General features: G+C 37.0%; 1 long non-coding RNA gene across 1 annotated transcript in view; it reads right to left on the bottom strand.

The window, feature by feature from the left end:
• Window positions 1–2: 2 nt before the first annotated feature.
• The window catches only part of LOC141377562 (uncharacterized), a 29,955-nt gene continuing 10,335 nt past the window's right edge, over window positions 3–19,622 (bottom strand). The window contains exons 2-4 of the long non-coding RNA XR_015507757.1: window positions 14,771–14,857; window positions 262–327; window positions 3–137 (exon numbers count right to left, since the gene is read on the bottom strand). This is a non-coding gene — a long non-coding RNA (uncharacterized LOC141377562). The remainder of the gene's footprint in view (window positions 138–261; window positions 328–14,770; window positions 14,858–19,622) is intronic.

Here is a 19,622-nt window from a genome sequence, read left to right as displayed (position 1 = left end):
GGGGCAAACCGGAGCACCCAGAGGAAACCCGCATCAACATGCGTAGAACATGCAAACTCCACACAGAACTGCCAACTGGCCCAGCTGGGACTCGAACCACCCACCTTCTTCCTTTGAGACGACCAACATGGTTCATTCTGAAAATGAAGCCCTATATACATTTCTGAAGATCACAAATTATGTAGCCAGAGCTACTTATGGCTGCATTTCATCTTTCAAATTAATGCTACGGGCGGTATAGTTAACCAGCTGACCACTTACCTGCATGTGGATGGCTTTCCCGCTGTTACCAGTTTGTCTGGTTAGCTCGACACATACGTTGGCGGACTTAAGATGCAGAGCGGAGTTGACCACAACAAGGGGATTCGAGTGCGGTGTAGAACAGTTCCAAGACAAAAACAGGTAAGACAAAAACAGAAGCCAAAAAATAAAATAAACAAGTAAATAACAGGGTGAGAATGTGCTTAAAATATGAAAACATGGTAAAAATAGGGTAGCTTTTCTTTTTCTGGATTGCTTTTCAAAGCACTTTGGTTGGGTTTAGGAAAGGGGGTGGGCAGATCAACAGGTCTTTTTTAAAATCCTATTGGTTGAGTTTAGGGAAGGGGGAGGGTGAGTCAACAGCCGCCTCTATTGGATTTACGCGAGACAAGCAGGCATGAATACAATAAAAAATAGCTCCTGGGACTTATTTTGCACTCTCCAGAAATGTATATAGGGGTACATAATCAGAATGAGCTTGGGTTGGAGGCAACAGTTCTAACCACTGAGCCACCGTGCCGCTCCAACCTGAATATTCAATATAATTATTCCAGTTTTTAGTATCAAAAAATGCTTTCAGTGATGCTAAAAAAACATGTTTTATTTTTGTATATTTCACTTTTGATCAACTTAATGCACAAAAATACTTGAATAAAAGTATTCAATTCTTAACCCCAAGGCTTTGAATATCAAAGGGATTACCCCAACATTCTCCCAAACATTCTCCACTAGTTCCAAACTGGTTTCTTTCTTTTGCTGAACACAAAACAATATATACCCAAAAATTCTGAAAAAAAAGCAGCCACTGACTTCCATCTTATTTTTTTGTATTCTGCTTTTTTCCCAACGCTATTCAGAATATCTTGTTTGGTGTTCAACAGAAGAAACTTTAGAACCAATTAAGTGTGAGTAAATGATATGACAGTGTTCATGTTTGGGGGAACTACCCCTTTAAGAAATAAGAGTAAAAAATCCGAGCATCTACAAAACAGTTCTGTATGGATTGTAGCTTTCAATCCCCGATGCTCATTAGCTGCTCATCAGAATTAATGTGATAATAACTTCACATTGGATAAAGCTAAACTCTCTGTTCCCTTGTTTAGCATTCACGCTGGCAAATAATCCTCTGATCTCTATTGAAGGCAGTCGAAGAGGAAGAAAAAGAGAGGTGAAGGATTTTGCTGTTGATAGCAGAAGAAGAGATAATGTATGCTGGGTGTATGCCTTGAAGACACGGGCAGCAGGGAAATGTGGAAATGGGTAATGAATTTCTCATTAAGTCTGGTTAAGGTGGAGTAATGAAGGGCTGATATTGTGTAATTATCTGTCTACATCATACTCATAGTAAAGTGTTCCAAAGCATTTGTTGCAAATTGACCATAATAAGGAGGGGCGAATTAAGGGCAATTTTCGCGCGTCATTAACATCACACAATAACAATGAGAGTAAGTCATCTGAACAGTACATGTCAGATGAATATTAGATTCACCAAATTTTGTTTTTGAATTACTTTTGATTACTACCTGATTTGTAAGGCATGATAAATCAGTAAAAGTTAAAAAAAAAAAAAAATATATATATATATATATATATATATATATATATATATATATATATATATATATATATATATATATATATATATATATATATATATATATATATATATATATATATATATATATATATATATATATATATATATATATATATATATATAAACAATGCTTCAGGTACAGACTAAAATAGTTATTCCCTAAAAAATCTTCACAACATTCCTAACTTTTTTTTCTGCATACTAAATATCAGCGGTGTAATGTAACTAATTACAAATACTCAAATTACTGTTTTTCTCAGAATTTGTAATTTACTAAGTTGCTTTAATAATGTTGTCCTTTACTTTCCCTTGAGTACGTTTTTAGTGCAGTATCAATACTTTTACTCTACTACTTTCCTTCAACCTGCAGTCACTACTTTATTTTTTCCTGCCTATGGGTATTAGAAAAATCAGTCCTGTGATTCCTGTCCAATCAAATCACACACAGAAAGTAAATTGCATCATACTAAACAACCTTAAGACATGGGCGCTTTGCAGCAAACCATTTGGAAGCATTAAAAGTGTCCAAGAAGATTATTAAAATCTTTACACGCAATGACTCAGAGACTATTTAGACTGCTTATCACTGATGAGAAGATGGCGAATGCTTAAGCCTAGTTCACACTACAGGATTTTAAACATCAGCAGATCGCTGTGCCGTTCACACTACATGACCTGACTTTGTGTCTTTTAATCTCTGTGGTGTTCACACTACTCAACACTCCGTGAACGATCCACAAGAGGGGGGTCACACACTACATGATCTGACAACTCATCCCCCATCAGCTCATTCAAGCTACCAAACCACAGCCAATGAAATTTTGAGGGAGGAGTCATCAGAAAAAGCTGAACACTATTGGCTGCTTGTGTGCTGATTACATCACTGACAGCGTTTCAAGCTTTGGAGAAAGAATTTAAAAACATCGTCAAATCAGCTGATTTATCAGCGCATTAATCACTCATCTGCAGGTTCCAGTGGATAGATACACAGAGAGTTTTTAATTTTTGTAATTTTATAACTCTTGAAATAAAACTAACATATTTATAACACCCTGCCGTTTTCTAACTATTAGTGTATTTCTTTCTGACATTGTTATTTTTTTTTTTTTTATTACAAAACAGTAAAGAACTGAGCATTTCTGCCTTAAATTACCATATTGGTGAAAATGACTGCATGCATGTCTGATACTTTTCATTGTGACTTTAAATATGTGTGCATTTTCTTGCCTAGCAACTTCCTGCTAACATAAACAAAACTTTCTGATGGCAAAAACATCAATTTACTTTAGATATCTTTCAAAACAGCATATTCTGTGCTGTTAAATAGCTCCTGTTTGAAAGTGGAAATGAAAGCTAAGACCTTTAAGTGTTTTAGTATCTTAACTACATATTTATAGGCTGCATTACCAAAAAAAAGATGATATTTGAGGGTAATGGTGTCATTAAATATGATGCGAAACATTCAAAGCTTAATTTTAATATCTCAATAATAGCTTTGAATGTAAATATGTTGTGCTATATGGCGTTTTATATAAGAACCGTCAGAATGAGCAGTATGGTAATTCTAATAGTTACAGAATTCTAGTTCCACTGTTAATATAGCCTACTCTCATGTCTGTGCTAACGCAGAATGAAGCGATGGCACCGATGCCCAATCTGACCAATCACAGATGTTTCTGCTGAGCTCCTGAACACACAGGCACGCGGCTCATGCTGATGCTCTCTCATTGGCTGCAGCTCGTCACTACATCTGACCACATGTGGGGTTGAGTCGGCCGACTACTCTGGAATATTTAGCATGCTGAATGTTGGATTTCCGTCTGCGAGGTGTCGGCGACGCGTCAGCGAGCCTCGTTGATGCGTTGTTCAGTAGTTCACACATAAAGAGCGGCGAGCGCCGAGCACCCGCAGATTTTTTCCCGATCACAGCCCGATCTGTCGGCGAGCTCGTTAACTTCCAAATCGGGCTCAAATCAGGCTTAAAATCCTTTAGTGTGAACTAGGCATTACTGTATGAAGACTAAGATCACCAAATGGCCTTAAATAATCACTAAATGCACTACAGAATGTTACGTTTACACCCACACACATGCACAAACTGCATGTAAATGCATCAGCTTTTTACAGTGTAATCCTCACTACTCACTACTCTTGAGTACTTTTAAAAGGGCTGCTTTTTACTCAGACTTTAAGTACTATTCACAAAAGATACTTTTACTCTACTTGCACTACGTTTTTGGGCAAGTAATGGTACTTTTACTTAAGTATGATTTTTCAGTCCTCTTTTCAACACTGCTAAAAAGAGGTGGACTTTATGAAAAAATAGTTTCATTCTTTTCAGCGAATTATTTAGTTCAGTTCATTGAATCTGTAAGAATGATGTGACAGCAACTATACTACAGTTTCCTCTTGTTCTTGAATCTGATTGGTTGACACCAGCACTTCAGGTTTGTATTATAACACCATCACAAAGAGTTTCATGATGGAGGAATGGAGTGTGGTAAATACTGTTGTTGTTTGTCACAGTGCATTTATGAGAGTTTTTAAAGGCAAAAATGTAGATTTTTAGACTTAATGTCCATGTTGAAGCTGCTCTCAGTGGTGTACATTATACTGATGTTATAGAATCTTCAAAATCTTGTAAAAAAATTTTCTATACATAATTCCTTACATTTATATAGCACTTTTTCCGAATACTCAAAGCACAACTAGCACAATTACCATTAACTAGCTTTACCATTCTCCTTCCTACACAAATAAAGGTGCTATTTTCTTATTTCCTGCTTTGTCCTCACCAATATATTACAATACTCCAGATAAAACAATGGAAAAACAATAATACTGTTGTGAACGAGCACCGATTTGCCTGTGATATCAGGCATTTGTCTGCAATTTCTCAAAACCTTTCGGCGAGTCAAAATCGGGGCTAAAATCATGCAGTCTGAACTCGGCATAAGTCGCTGAAATTTTGGTGAAAAGGTACAATACAGTGAAAACTAATGGCAGATGGCTGCTTCTCACTCAGGGCTGTTTATGCTAATTGTCACTAATAGGCAGGACTTTCCCCCTCTGATGACACGTACAAAGGGAGAACGTCAACCAAAGTGTTTCTGCAGACAAGTGTGATATTAAAAAATAAAATGAATTCATTTTTAAGCATTAGACCTTGGATATATTCACACGTTATTGCCACACAACTTATTTAAACCCCTTATAAAAGTCATTTTTGCATAATAGGTCCCCTTTAAGAAATTCTGTGTTGCTTGCAGTCAAACCGTTGTATAAATACACACTTGCATCTGTGCAAAATGGCTCTATTTCAACACGATTGTGATTACCTAAGTCAATCGGGTCTGCTGTGTTTATATAGTGCCATATCTCACAGCTACTTGTGTGATATTGCTCATACTGATCAGAAAATCATCATTTTCATTAAAAGGTGAACCACTTGTGCAGGTTAATGAGCATTTGTCACATAGTTTGTCAGGCTAGGAGGTCTTTCTTTCAGAAGCTCTGATTGGTTGACATTTCACTTTTACCTTGAGCTCACAGAACGTTCTGTCACTGGAAGAAAGAGAAGGAAAAAAAGTGGCATGTAGAAAAAAGAAATCAGCACAGCGAGTTGACTGAAAGTACATGGACAATATTGTTTGCTATACATGTTAACTTGTTCGACATGAACATCTTCGCCAGATCCTACAAACACTTTAACGACCCTTTCGTACAAATGACCACATCATTTGCTTGGACCACAAATGTGATATAATAACTCAATCAGTCAAGATGTTACAGAAAATGAACTCCAGGCTGTCCTTATATCAGACTTACAATTACTGGAGATTACAGGAGAATTATTTCCACATGTTCTCAATAAAAGCGCCATAATCTCTCTCTCCCAGCACATTAAGGTGCTTTTGTTTGGCATTCATACGAGCGAGAGAGTGAGAGGGAAATGGAGGGTGGGGAGTATGAAGAACATACTGAGTGACAGACTAATATAGTGTGTTACTATCGTAATTATAGCGCACAGATTTATGTAGTGTTGGAACAATCTGTAAATATCAATGAATTGTGTTTAAGAGGGGAATTTGGCTGAGTGTCTCCTGTCTTTAAGCATGAGTGTACATATTTCAGATTGTACAAACTAGGGCAGCACGATATTAGAAAAATCTAGCTTCAAGTGTCCACACTTAGCTGAACTCAATGAAGCGTAATTGGCATGCTGTCCCGGGGGAGAGCCCTGAGCTCGTAATATCCTCGAGCCCGGGGCTCCCTCCTGTTAGAAGGGCGAGAGGAAAGTTCGAGCTCAGGTAGGTCTCGAGAACACCCCTGCTTGTTACCATGTGAGAAGTGTAAACTAAGGTTGTCTTGATAATTTGGTTTACTCGATTGGCTATGGTGTGTGTTTTTGGACGGTTGAAGGAAATCGGGGAAACCGGAGGAAATCCACGCGTACATGGGGAGAACATGGAAATTCTGCAAAGAAACGCCAACTGGCCCGATAGGAGGTTGGACTTAGAGGTGTTTTTTCAGTGAGGCAACAGTGCCAGCCACTGGGCTACCGTGTTTCCCTATCGGAAAAAAAGGGTGGAAAGTAGGGGTGGAATGGAGGGAAAAACTTCAAGACGAAGATAACTGGAGTGAAAAACTCTGGTTATTTTTAATGCTTCCATAATCATCTAATAGGGCAGATTACGGAGCTAATGCGGTGCCAGCCGCGTTGATCATAAGCACGTGATCCTCTCGAAATTAGTTTTTAAATAAACCACACATTGCGATTTTTTTTATTTTGTGATATATATCTATATTTAGAAAGAATTCATACTGTTAGATCGATTGGATTGATTCTGCCGTGGGAGTGCATCTTCAAAAAATCTAATAAACAAGCTTTTTGGGGTTCCCCCACACATTTTCATTGTGGTCTATGCTATTTGCAGTGCACTTTTGTATTTGCATGTGTTGTGAGCATTTTCATGCATAACAATCTATAAATATGATCAAGAAAAATAACAATTGAAATAAAGTGTTTTATCACTTCCCAGGTCTAGCAGTTTTCAAGTTCAGTAACTTAATGATAAAAAATGTAATAATTTAATAAAATTAATCACTGTTAAATTCACAAATGGTACTATTTCTTAGGCTTGAATGCTTTTAAAGTCATTATATAATCATAGGCATCAAAAGCGCATGCAAATGATGAATTATAACACCCTCTCAACATTGCATATCCTTGCATATTAATATGAATGTGAATGATCACATTGCAATATCGATGCTGAAACGATATATTGTGCAGCTCTAACACAAACTACACACTGGGAATCTCACTCAAAAGCATGAAGGTTAAAGTGAAATGATTAAATTGTGCAGATCTAAGGTCGTGTTCACACTTGGCAGGAGTGATTTGCTTAAAATGAACCCACAGTGCGATGTCGCTGTTCGTGTGGATCATCTGAATAAGCCTGAATGCTGCAGTCTGAAGTACACACAAAACAAGTGTACTGAGACCACTGAGAAGATAGGTCTCGGTCTGCTTGTAAATAATGTGATTATGGTGCGGTTCGACTGAAATATAAATGCAACACAGACCAAGGACTTCAAAATGAACCAAAAAACTGAACATGATGTCACAAGAAGTGACAATAAAGGGACTGAACTCTCAAAGATACTTTGTTTTTTCACATCGCAGTCACAAAGTTGGTCTTACAGTTTATGACAGGCATCAAAACTGTGTCTTCTTATAGCAAATCTAACTGTGTGTGTGTGTTTATATAAAGAATTTTCTACACTGTTTTGAGGTAAAGAGGACATCCTACAAGAAACGTACATTTTCTCTTGTATAAATTATAACAGGGCCTGACCTTTAATCTTGTCCTCCTCAAAAAAATCATACAATTCATTGATAGAGCGCATCCTTGATCATTGTCAGCTTTTCCTTCATCAGATGATGTCACTTCCTCTTAAAGACTTTTATGTAATTTGTATTTAAAGAGCCTTAAAGGTATATTTTATGTATTTTATTTAAAATTTAATGCAAGTGTGACAGGGCAGCCTGATCTCACAAGGAAACGTAAGTATTTTACGTTTTGTCAGTTTAGTGGCTAATTCTTAGCTAGTTCAGTCGTACGAAAATGTACGATTTTAAAAAGGAGGCATGGCACCCAACCCCACCCCCAACCGTCATTGGGTGATGAGCAAATTGTACTAAATTGTACGAATTAGATCGTACGAATTCATACGAATTAGCCACTAGATCAAAAAGTTACAAATTGCCGTGAGATTGCGTTGGACAGGGCGCCAATTGTGAAATAGTATTTATTTGTAGAGTTTGTTTATAATTTCATGTTTTTTAATCATGTGAATGATAACAACTTAAACTTGAGATTTCTGAATTTATATTTGCTAAATAAGATAATTATAGTTTGATAAATTATGTTTTTTATCATAACAAAACTCTTAAAGCTATAGATTCAATTGGGCTGAGGACAAGGACAATGACAGGGTTTGTACATTTGTAAAGTGTTTTTAATAAAGAAAAAAAAAAAATCTGAGAACCAAAAAAATGACATATTCCTTTACAGAACAACTCACAGAAATCAACCATCACTCCATTTTAGAATTTTTCTGAGATGAAATACTTTTTATTTACTGTATTTATGTTTTTGTCAAGGACAGATAATGTCTGTTTCTGATAGAACATCCCAAAGACTATAAGGGATACAGCCGCGGACACTTGGGTATGCGCACATCAATATACAGTAGCATACTTTTTGTGACAGTGAACAACAACAATAACTTTCTTTGTGTTACTATGATGGGTAGGTTTCGATTTGGGTAGGGGTAGACATTAATAAAACAATGTAGCAGGTGATCTAGTAAGTAAAAAATTGAGTTTATTGTGAATGGACATGCACCCAAAGCGCTTCACAATCAGAAGGGGGGTGAGGAGGGGGAGGTTGGGCAGAATCCACTTGAATGATGTGATGGCAGCCACAGAACAACGACGCTAGTGTACTCACCTAACACTAGATATTGATGGAGTGAGAGACAGTGATAGAGCCACTTCGGTGGATGGGGATGATTGGGAGGCCATGATGGGTAAGGGCTGAAAAACTTTATGATAAGACTTTGGCCAGGACACCCGGGTTACACCCCTACTCTTTACCAGAAGTTCCATGGGATTTTTTAATCACCACAGAGAGTCAGGACCTCGGTTTAACATCTTATCCGAAAATTGTCGCTCACTGATAGTATAGTGTCCCCTTCACTATACTGGGGCATTAGGACTCACATACTGTAGTCCACAGGCTGAGCACCCTCTGCTGGACTCACTAATACCACTTCCAAAAGGAACCTAGTTTTCTCATGTAGTCTTCCATCCAGGTACTGACCAGGCTCAGCTTTGCTGAGTTCAGTGAGTAACCAGTTTTGGGCGGCAGGGTGATATGGCTCTGGTCGCGTAAACATCAGACCAGAGCTGTATTCCTTTAGAATCTTTTAGGACATGCATTGTTTATCCATATCCACTGTAAAAATGATAATTGTACTTAAAGAGTTTTTGTCTTTTTTTTTTCTTTTTTTCTTTCATCCAAACATTCTAAATCAAGAACGATTTTCTAGATGTCTTATTTTAAGAAATAATATGTCAAAATTAAGTAAGATTTTCCTAAAAACAAGCAAAATAATCTGCAAATGGGGTGAGCACAAAAAACTTACTTCAAATTGAAAAAAATATATTTTGCCTAACCCATTGGCAGAGTATTTTGCTTATTTTTTTTCTTTGTTTTAATGAAAAACTCACTTAATTTTGACATATTATTTCTGAAAACAAGACTTGTCTAGAAAATGCTTATTGCTTTAAATTGGTTTAGATAGTAGTACTAGAAACAAGACAAAAAGTTAGGAAAAGTGTTTTTATTTTTAGGCTGGTCTTAAAAACACTAGTATGAACATTAAGTGAACTCGATACAGAGCCTTGCACAAAAACACAAATAGCTAATTCTCTCACTTCAGTAAATTGTGCAGGACTTACTTATTTGTTCACCCATTTTAGTTCAAGCATGACCACAAATTAAGAATTTATTCCCTTGTTTTAGCAAATTGTGGCCATGCTGAACCAATTTGCTCGCTCATTTTGATTTAACTACAACGAGGAAACCAATTATTGCAATGTGGCCGCAATTTAGTAAAACAAGGGAACAAATGTTTAATTTGTGGCCACAATATACACGTGTGTAGCTGTTTGTTATCTGCTAACAACACAGGCAAAAAATAGTGATACAAATGCTTAAAAAACAGACTACAAACTTTAGTAAATATAAATGTTGATTCAAATACTTTTCCCTCTTTAGTTCATTAAAATCATTAAAAGAGTAGATTTTGCACCCTACAAATGCATATACAATAAGATCATCCACAAAAATCAGCGTCAACAACTTTTTGACAGCATTTTTAATGTCAAAAGAGGGCAAAATTGCTAAATCTGGCCTTAAGTGTCCTAAATATTTTTGTGGATCGCTGTATTTAACCTTCAATTCATTCCTTAACATTTTACGTCAGATACTTTGTTAGTAGCTTATACAAATGCTGTTTCTCAAAGGTCTAAAACAAAGACTTATTTTCCTTTATCATTAAAAAAAGAAAATCCAATAAAAAAACACTTCCACATCCATATAAAAAGCATGTGTAATGTATGGGTTCTATATGAGGTTTAAAGATGTGGAGAGAGTTATTGATTAATGAAAGGCTAAATATGAATTCCAACATGAAATTGATCTTATTGGCCATTGAGTGTGTGCTGACCATAGGCAGCTTTGTCCAGCTGGCTGAAATACAAGACAAACCTGATAGAAGGGCCAGGAAAAACAGGTCACTCCTAATGAGAAAACAGCCCTGTCAGAAAGTTTCTCTCTGCCCTTCTTTGCTGTTAGGATTGGAGACTGCAAATGTTTTGTTTTACACCATTTCTATGTTATCAGATTTTGACTTAAGTCTGTAATAGGCATGTCAGTATTTAATTACTAATTATGGCATTTTGCTAGACAAAAAAAAAAAAAAAAAAAAAAAAACAATGAAATGTAATTTGTATTTAAATTAATTAAAAGACACCATGGTGATAAAAGTTATCGCTATTATACAATGATGTAAGTCTTGTAAGACTATAATTTGTATTAAAAATACTAGAAATGATTCATACCCCAGGAGTAGTAATAGAAATGAATAATTTCGGGCTTGACTGTATATGAATAAGTATTTTGAATACAAATTATAGTCTTTTAAAAACTTCATTTTATACTTTCTATATAAATCCATTTTATAATAGCAATAATTTTATCACCTGGTGAAATGCAACAAAAATTGCATTTTTTAATCTGAATGCAGCAAATCATGTGACACATTCTGTTGGATGCAGTTCAGTGTTCACTAACAAAGCTCACAATGTAAGAAGCCAAGTCAAGAAAGCTTAGTCAAACTGTTATAACGTGCTATAAGGTAACTAGAAAGTTATTCGTGCTAGAAAGTATCTAGTTAAACATACTATCATACATTCTTTATTAAATGTCATTATAAAAAGATTAGCACAAATCATTACAACTTGAGAATTGACTTGTTGTCTATTGATGAGCAGATCACAGTTATATTCACAGGCAAGTGTGTTAAATTATCAAAAAATAATTTTCTGATTAATTGCTAAAAAACAGCTGTTCCTGTTCAGGGTACATGATAACAGGACTGTTATTCTTGCACTTAAAATTATTCATGTTCATGACAAACGTCATTGAGTGCTATTAGCTCAGCTATGTCATTTTAAAGCCAAAGGTGACTTTGTTTAATACTTATTTGTTATAACAACTTGACATAACCAAATATATCTTAACCTGACTTGTTTTGACAATCTGACATTACCAAGACAAAATAACTTGTCATAAATCAGCCATAAACATGATCGTCATAAGGCCACTATAATTGTGTCATGATATTTATAACAGCGTTATTAATTCATTCATTCATTTTCCTTCAGCTTAGTCCCTTTTTTATTAGGGGTTATCACAGCGGATTGAACCACCAACTTATCCAGCATATGTTTTACACAGTGGATGCCCTTCCAGCTGCAACGCCTTTACTAGGAAACACCTATATACGCTCACATTCATACATGCAGTCATATGCCATGGCCAATTTCGTTTATTCAATTCACCTATAATGCATGTCATTGGACTGTCGGGGAAACTGGAGCACCTGGAAGAAACCCACGTCACACAGGGAGAACATGCAAACTCCACACAGAAATGCCAACTGACCCAGTTGAGGCCTGAACCAGCGACCCTCTAGCTGTGAGGCGACAGTGCTTACCACTTAGCCACTGTGTAGTCATTATTTTTTCTAATATTATATTTCTTATGTTACATTTTCAACTACAGTTGAATTAATTGGATTTGTCATACAAATGTCATTAAATATTAATGACACTGTTATAAATCTATTTGACTCCAGAGGATTGACACTTTTAATAGAATTATTTAATGAACAATTCCGTTTGATTGATAAAAGTGATCAGAAAATATCTATGACACAATTACAATGGCTTTAATACAATCATGTTTATGACAGATTTATGACAAGTTATGATGCTTTAGTAATGTCAAGTTGTCACCACAAAGCGCAAGTTATTTTGTCAAGTTGTCATAACAAAGAAATCTCCAGTCAATTTAAGTCGCCTTTGCACTTAAATTGACATAACAGTGCTACTGACACTTAACGACAGCTGCATAGGTGTGCATAAAATCACCTTCATATTCATGACATATGCCATGCCATTATTATAAAGGTGTCTTAACAGTCTTCTGAACACCTCTTTAAGTAGTTACCTTATCTGTTATACAATTTTGTATTTACAAATTACTTTTCTTTTAATTAAACAAACCTTTCTTAGCAGTAATTATTTATTTCTAATATGTAATGTGTGTAATATGTAGTAATGTATAATGTATGCAATGTATAATATGTAGTAATAACTAAATACTAGTAATCTAATTGTGCACATATCTGCATAAGCATTAGTTCAGCAAAAGTGCATTGAAATAGGAGCCAGATCCCCCTTTGTTAGAATGCATTGTAACAGTTAACTTTATTATAGAGGAAAAAGTCCATATGTCTAGCACCGGTCATATGACAAAGCAGAAACTATTCACATGACCCTAATGGTGCTGCGAGCTTTAATTCCAAAAGCATGTGTTTCAAATATAGATAGTTGTTTTAGGTTTTTCAATTCGGCTGTCAAACAGTTTGGTTGTGTTTTAAAATGTAATTGTGGAACCGAAATGTCGAAACCAAAACATCACTAGGGCTGGGGTTTCTAATGTTTCTAATTTGTTAAAATATGCTGAGTGAATGACAAAAGTTTAACTTGAGCTGGCCAAGAAAAACACATCAGACACTGGTCCGCGGTGGGACAGACTTTCTTTTGGAGGCATAATCAATGTATCCTTTGTTGCTGGTGAAAGGAAAGAGAGCCATTGTCAAATACATATAGGGTATTTCTTTACAAGAAGCATGACTTTTAAAATGTTCCCATGAGCACTTTACAAGATGGAGGTTCAAAAATAGACGGAGAGCTACTCTCTACAAGCAAGGACCACCGGAGCATCTGGCAAAATCATGCATATGAAACACAAAGCGTCGTATTGCACAAGAATATGTGAAACTCAAGTGGTCAATCTAGGGGTCACATTTTTTATGTGAGAAGCAAGAAAATGATACATTATACTCTATGAAATACATGAGCAAATGCAACAGAATGCTGTGTGAAATGGAGATGAGTGTAAGGCATTTTCCAATTCTGGTTTACAATTCCAGTTTCTTCATAACTCCATTGAATATTTAGTTAATAATATAAAATATTACAAAAAATTTGTTTCTTAATAGTAACTGCCGTCTTAAAATTGGTCAAATATATATGAAAAAAATGAGTGCTAAAACTCATTATTTCCTGAACATCCAATTAATCAAACAACCAACCAACCAAACAACCAACCAACCAAACAAACAACCCTCTACCCTCAAATTTTTCCCGGGATTCTCACATATTTTACATTTCCATCCCACTATCATCCCATAAAGGTATTTTCTCGTATTTCTCCCGTATTTTCAGTCTTTGTCTGAAGGGTTTCAAAAAACATTAAAGAGCAGATCCTTCCTGTACAAAATCAAAACCACCGAACCACCAAGGGCCGCCCCTTTCTCTTAAAAGTGAGTCTGTTCTGTGCTTAGGCATGAAAAGACTTGGAAATAAAAAAATAATTAAAAAAACAGCAGGATTCCCTTTCCTTTTCAATACAGGTGTCGTCGCCCCTCCTATGCAATCCTTAAAACAGTTATATAGCGGTGCGTGACTGTCAGCTGATGCGCTCCAAAGTGATAGATAGGTGCTGTTTCCCAAACGGATTCTGAGTGAAAGTCTGGGTTTTGGGTGCGTGTTTGAACAGACATACACAAATAATTAATAATAATAACAGGGGGGTCTCCCTTATTATGGTGGGCTTATACCTTACTTTCACATCCCAATGTTGAAAGGTATGGCTATGATTGATCGCGGCTGGTCCTGCATCACAAATCAACATTAAACCAATCAGGTGAATCCTAGCCTTAAATAAATAACCCAGTTTATTTTACTTCCAGCATCTTCGACTTAAAAAAACCCAACATCCACCACATCTTTCCCCCTTTTTCCTCCTTCTACAGGGGGAGCTCTTGAGAACTTCCTGATTTTGGACCCCCTTTATGCTATATGACCAGGCGGGAGCTCTGGGCTCAAGTTTCCCTGAGTTAAGGGTTCTCTCACGGGACAGCATGCCAAACTTGCAATCAGTATCAAGTAATAGCTAAGTGTGAAACAAAAAATTATTTACTCACCCATATGTCTTTTCAGATCTAAAGAACTTCCTTTGAATGAGACATGATATGGTTCTCAACACTCTTATAAACATCTTCTTTTGTACGCTGAGGAATGAACAAGCAAAACAAGAGAACAAATGAAAAAAACATAAATTTTTATATGTTGTAATGTGTAAAAAATAAGTAAATAAACACACACACACACACACACACACACACACACACACACACACACTGTTGACATTTTATACATTGTATATTGTAACATTCAGTAATGTTTAAGACTATCATCTTTTTAAATAACCATACACTGTAAAGTCAGTACAACAACAACAACAACAAAAAACATAATCCTAATTTCCTTTCACTTTTTCTTGTTTACTCAGCTTTCGAAAACATCTGCTGCACTGACCAAAATTATTCATCAGTAATACAAGAAACATAGTTGGGTTAACATAAGATTATTAGTTTGAGGTAAACTACTCTTTAACAAAATGTTTTAAGTTGTGTTTTATATGCTGAACTGGAATGCCTGAAGTTGAGTGAACAAAAAAAACTAATAATTCTTATTTTCTTTTGCTTTTTCTCATGTACTCAACATTTTTTTTACCTTTAATTGATAGCACAGTAGAGAGTATAGACAGGAAAATGTTGGGAGATGAGAGAGAGGAAGGAATGTGGGAATCAAACTCAAGTCGCCATGGACACCAGAGTGCCATGTGTCGACACACTAACCACTACACCTTTGGCAGAGACGTGTACTTACCTTTTGAAAACATCAGTGATACTACGAAATAATACATTATCAAAACAAACACAGTTTAATTGAAAAAAAATAATAAAACAGAGATAAATGATAACAAAACATTTATTAGACACAGAATTAGAAGCAGGAAAAGAGGCAAAACAGCAATAACGGTAAACAAGACAAGGATCAAAACATGGCAGGACAAACAGGGAAAAATGCTTTGTAATGCTTCACATGGGAAGCATGCCTTCCTGTTTGTTTGTTCTGATAATGTATTATTTCTTTGTACCAATTTCCACAAGAGTATTTTTTTTTCACCCAACTTCAGACATTTTAGGTCAGTGCAATGCATATTTTCAAAAGTGGAGTACACCAATGGTGTAGGGATTCGTGTGTCAACACATGGCACCCTGGTATTCACGGCCCAATTCCTGCCTAGAGGTCCTATGCCAATCCTTCCCCTCTCTCCTCTCCCCACGCTTACCTGTCTATACTCTCCTATCAATTAAAGGTTAAAAATGTTGAGTACAGGAGAAAAAAAACAAAAATACATTTTTTCAAAGTTTTTTTGTTGCACTGACTTAAATAGGTTTTTGTGAAGATGCAGCTCTGAAATATAAAAGTATATTTAATATATGGACATTAGCTTATCACACAGTCTTATACAATACTTCTTTAACTGGACATTGTGCACATACATACAGGTTGTTGACATTGGTGACTATAAAGATTTATTTGTGTCCAGTGTCTACACTTTTTCTCCCCAAAAGTTATGAGCAATAAAATGTATTGTACTTTTTTTTTTAATGAGTTGCGAATATCCTGTAATCTGCTCATAAATGCAGTCATGAGCACAGAGAAAACGTTCTGTTTTTGAAATCTTCAGTACTATGTTGTTGTTCTGATTAATTTTTTTTCACTGATTTTGAAAAAGCGGCACAGCTCAGTGTTGACACCATGTGGACAAACTACTTTGTACACAAACAATTCAAATCACGTGAGAGCCATCTATAATATATACTAAAAAAATGGTAGGTGCATGTAAATAAAAACAATTGGCTTAAGTGTCATTTGTTCAGATATCGTACACTGTACACTGCTTTTTATTGGCACAATAATGTGCATAAATGAACCTTTAATCAAACCACACAATATGTTTATGAAAGCAACCAGATTTGAAAAGTGAGGAAAGATGGAGTGACTGAATGACAGATGACTGAACCTGCTTCATCAGGCATACTGACCTGGCAAAGCCCAGGATTGCTGGATGCTGCTGGGGGCATTTAGCGTGGCTGTTAATGTGCGTGTGGCAGCTGGTTACAGGCTCTTTTGAAAAAGATGTAGGTCTGAGAGAGAGTGTTTCATACCTGCCTCCCACCCGTTGCCCTCTGCTCCCTCTCCCCATCCAGCGCAGAACAACGGCCTCTTACATGGCTGGACTTTCTCACCTTCCCAAGCCCAACACAAACAGAGTGCAATGTGGAAAAAAGATCCCCTTTTCCCAAGAGTGCGCGAGAGAGCTTCACCAGATGTTTATAAACCATAACTTTGAAATATGGCACAAAAATGCTTACAGGCTGTCATGTTGCGTTAATACTGAGAGGACGACAAAAAAAGGTCTAATTATTTCCAGATGAGGATTTTTCTCTCTCTCGTTTTCGTTCTCATGTCGGAACGCTAGGAGTGTCCAAACTTCATAAATCTGAAATATGTGCTGCGCTCTCTATTTTTGCTTCCTCTGGATGCCCCCCACCCAGCCGAAAAAGAAAGAATGAAGAAGAAAAACACAGAATGGAAGTGGGCTACAGAGAGCTCGGCCTCGGGGATGGGGGTAGGTGGAAGAGTTACTGCCCTCCAGTTCATTATAAAAATCAGCTCAGAGTGTTTGCCTTTCGGAGCGGTTTCCTCATGCTATTAATCGGCGGTGGAAAGAACCTAAAGTTTACCGTCACTTCGATGAAAATAAATCCATAAAGGATGTAAAATCGACGCGTTTTGGCAGGATTTTTCACTCACCGTTCACTTCAAGCCAATGAAGGGCATGCAAAAAGCGCCAAACAGCAGCGTGACGACAAGCGTGTAGTTATACAACCATACTGTGAGATTCAAACCTGGCTTCCCGCTCGCTGGAATTCAGAATAAAGGTGAAGGGCAGCAGCAAACTGTAAAGCCCGCAGGGCATTTGGGCAACGTGATTAGATTGAGTCCAATAGTGCAGCCAAGACGTCAGAATGATGGAGAAACACGCAGTTGACCTGGAGGTCTGGAAGCCATTAGGCAAGTTTGAGGCAACACTACACCACACACAGACAGCGATTGCATCCATAATGGCCGTAGGCGTTCAATATCATATTTTCCCACCTTTTTCATTACATTTTAGGCCCTTCTTTGTGGTCGGGGTTACCTACATGTCAGCTTAAAATCTGTCAACGACCTAACAGATAATAGCTGTGGTTATTGCTACAGATAATAGTTGCATTATTCCCCCCTTTTCTCCGCTATTCATACCGTGCCAACATCACACCTCGCTGTTTATCGAGGTTATGAAGTGCCAAATTCATGCTCTCACATAATGATTCCCAGAGTTACAAAGTCATGGAGAATCCCCATTATCCTATCTCTCTCCCTGCAGATGAACTCATTCACAAAAAGGTCCATATCACACGCATTATCCGGATACAGTACAGGACTGTATATCCCCCCGAGGACATGAGCGAGAGCTTCTTCAACACACTCGAGCGTAATTGGTATACGTACATAAATTAGACGTGCAAAGTTTCCTCCCCCCGGACAGAAGTTCCTTGGTCCTTGAGATTAAGCACTCATCTCCGTATTGACATGTTTGTGCGGCTGTAGGTGTTTCGATTTAAGCCCAATCGATTCCTTTAAGTATCTAATATAAGGAAGGCAGGCCGTAAACACGTCAAATTAGTGGTAATGAATAGCGCCGCACAAGTAGAAGGGGCTGTCGAAGCCTGTACGAGGGACAATACATTAGGAAGAGTTATATGTGCCTGCCCTCTCCAGCACACAGGGTTAAACGCCGCCTTGGCAGCCTCCGCTCCAAAGTGGATAGGGCTGTGCGGTGGTCACACACTGTTTCATTGGCTGGGCTACAACAGCAACAAGCAGAAATTAATGGGAATCTGTAGCTGATTTTAGTGGGCAACAGGGCCTGTAAACAGGAGGCTTTCACAAGCCCTCCAGCCCAGAGGAGATGAGCCAGGAGCGGGGTATGAACGCGCCAAGACGGAGCATGGGGGTGGTGGCGAGGATGGATGTGTGGATGGAAAGATAGATATTTCACAATTGCACTCACACACATACACATGCTTGCATGAACCGGAGATGGATGGACAGACAAGTAAACTATGAGGCATGTATGAAGATGTAAGAAAGACAGACAGAAAGAAACAGAGGCAACGAGGAAGAGAAAACAAACGTGCACATTTATTTTCCTCCCTTGTATTTATACAACGACTCGCTTTAATAAACCATAATTCTTTTCGGAGGGTTTTGTATATTGTTACAAGCACAGCTGGGGCATGTTTTGTCTTGGAGTCTTCGGTTTCCAGATAGATCGGCAGAATATCTGCATTCTACGATTGTACGAATTCAGCATTTAAATACAGAATTGTTTCATTAAATTGCAAATCTTCCATCACTGATACACTACATTAATCACCAATTAGCTTGTCTTGTGACTCTGCAGTTCTGTCATTATACTATAATGGCACTTAATGATGCTTGGGAAACGTAATTAAAAGAAAAGAATATATAACATGGGAAATCACTACAAAGCATCAATCAAAGTGTCTCTGTCAATGGAGAGTCACGTCAAATGAACAAGCTTCTATTCTGACCCCATTAAGAACAAATCAAGAGCTGATTTGCTCCATGTCCAAATGCCACACAGAATTAGTGCTATACAAGACAGCGATAATTACTTTTGCCAATGTAGTTCTCAGATGGGATGCTCACATGAAAGCATAAGGACCAGACAAGACAGAAGTAAACACTTTTTATGCACACCCAGTTTGAAAGTATAGTTAATCCAAATTTACAGTTGATGTCAGAATTATTAGCCCCCCTTTGATTTTTTTTCTTGTCTTTTTTAAATAT

Source organism: Danio rerio, chromosome 14 (assembly GCF_052040795.2).
Source record: "Danio rerio strain M-AB ecotype USA chromosome 14, GRCz13ab, whole genome shotgun sequence".
Lineage (NCBI taxonomy): Eukaryota > Metazoa > Chordata > Actinopteri > Cypriniformes > Danionidae > Danio > Danio rerio.
This window is presented reverse-complemented; position numbering and strand designations above follow the sequence as displayed.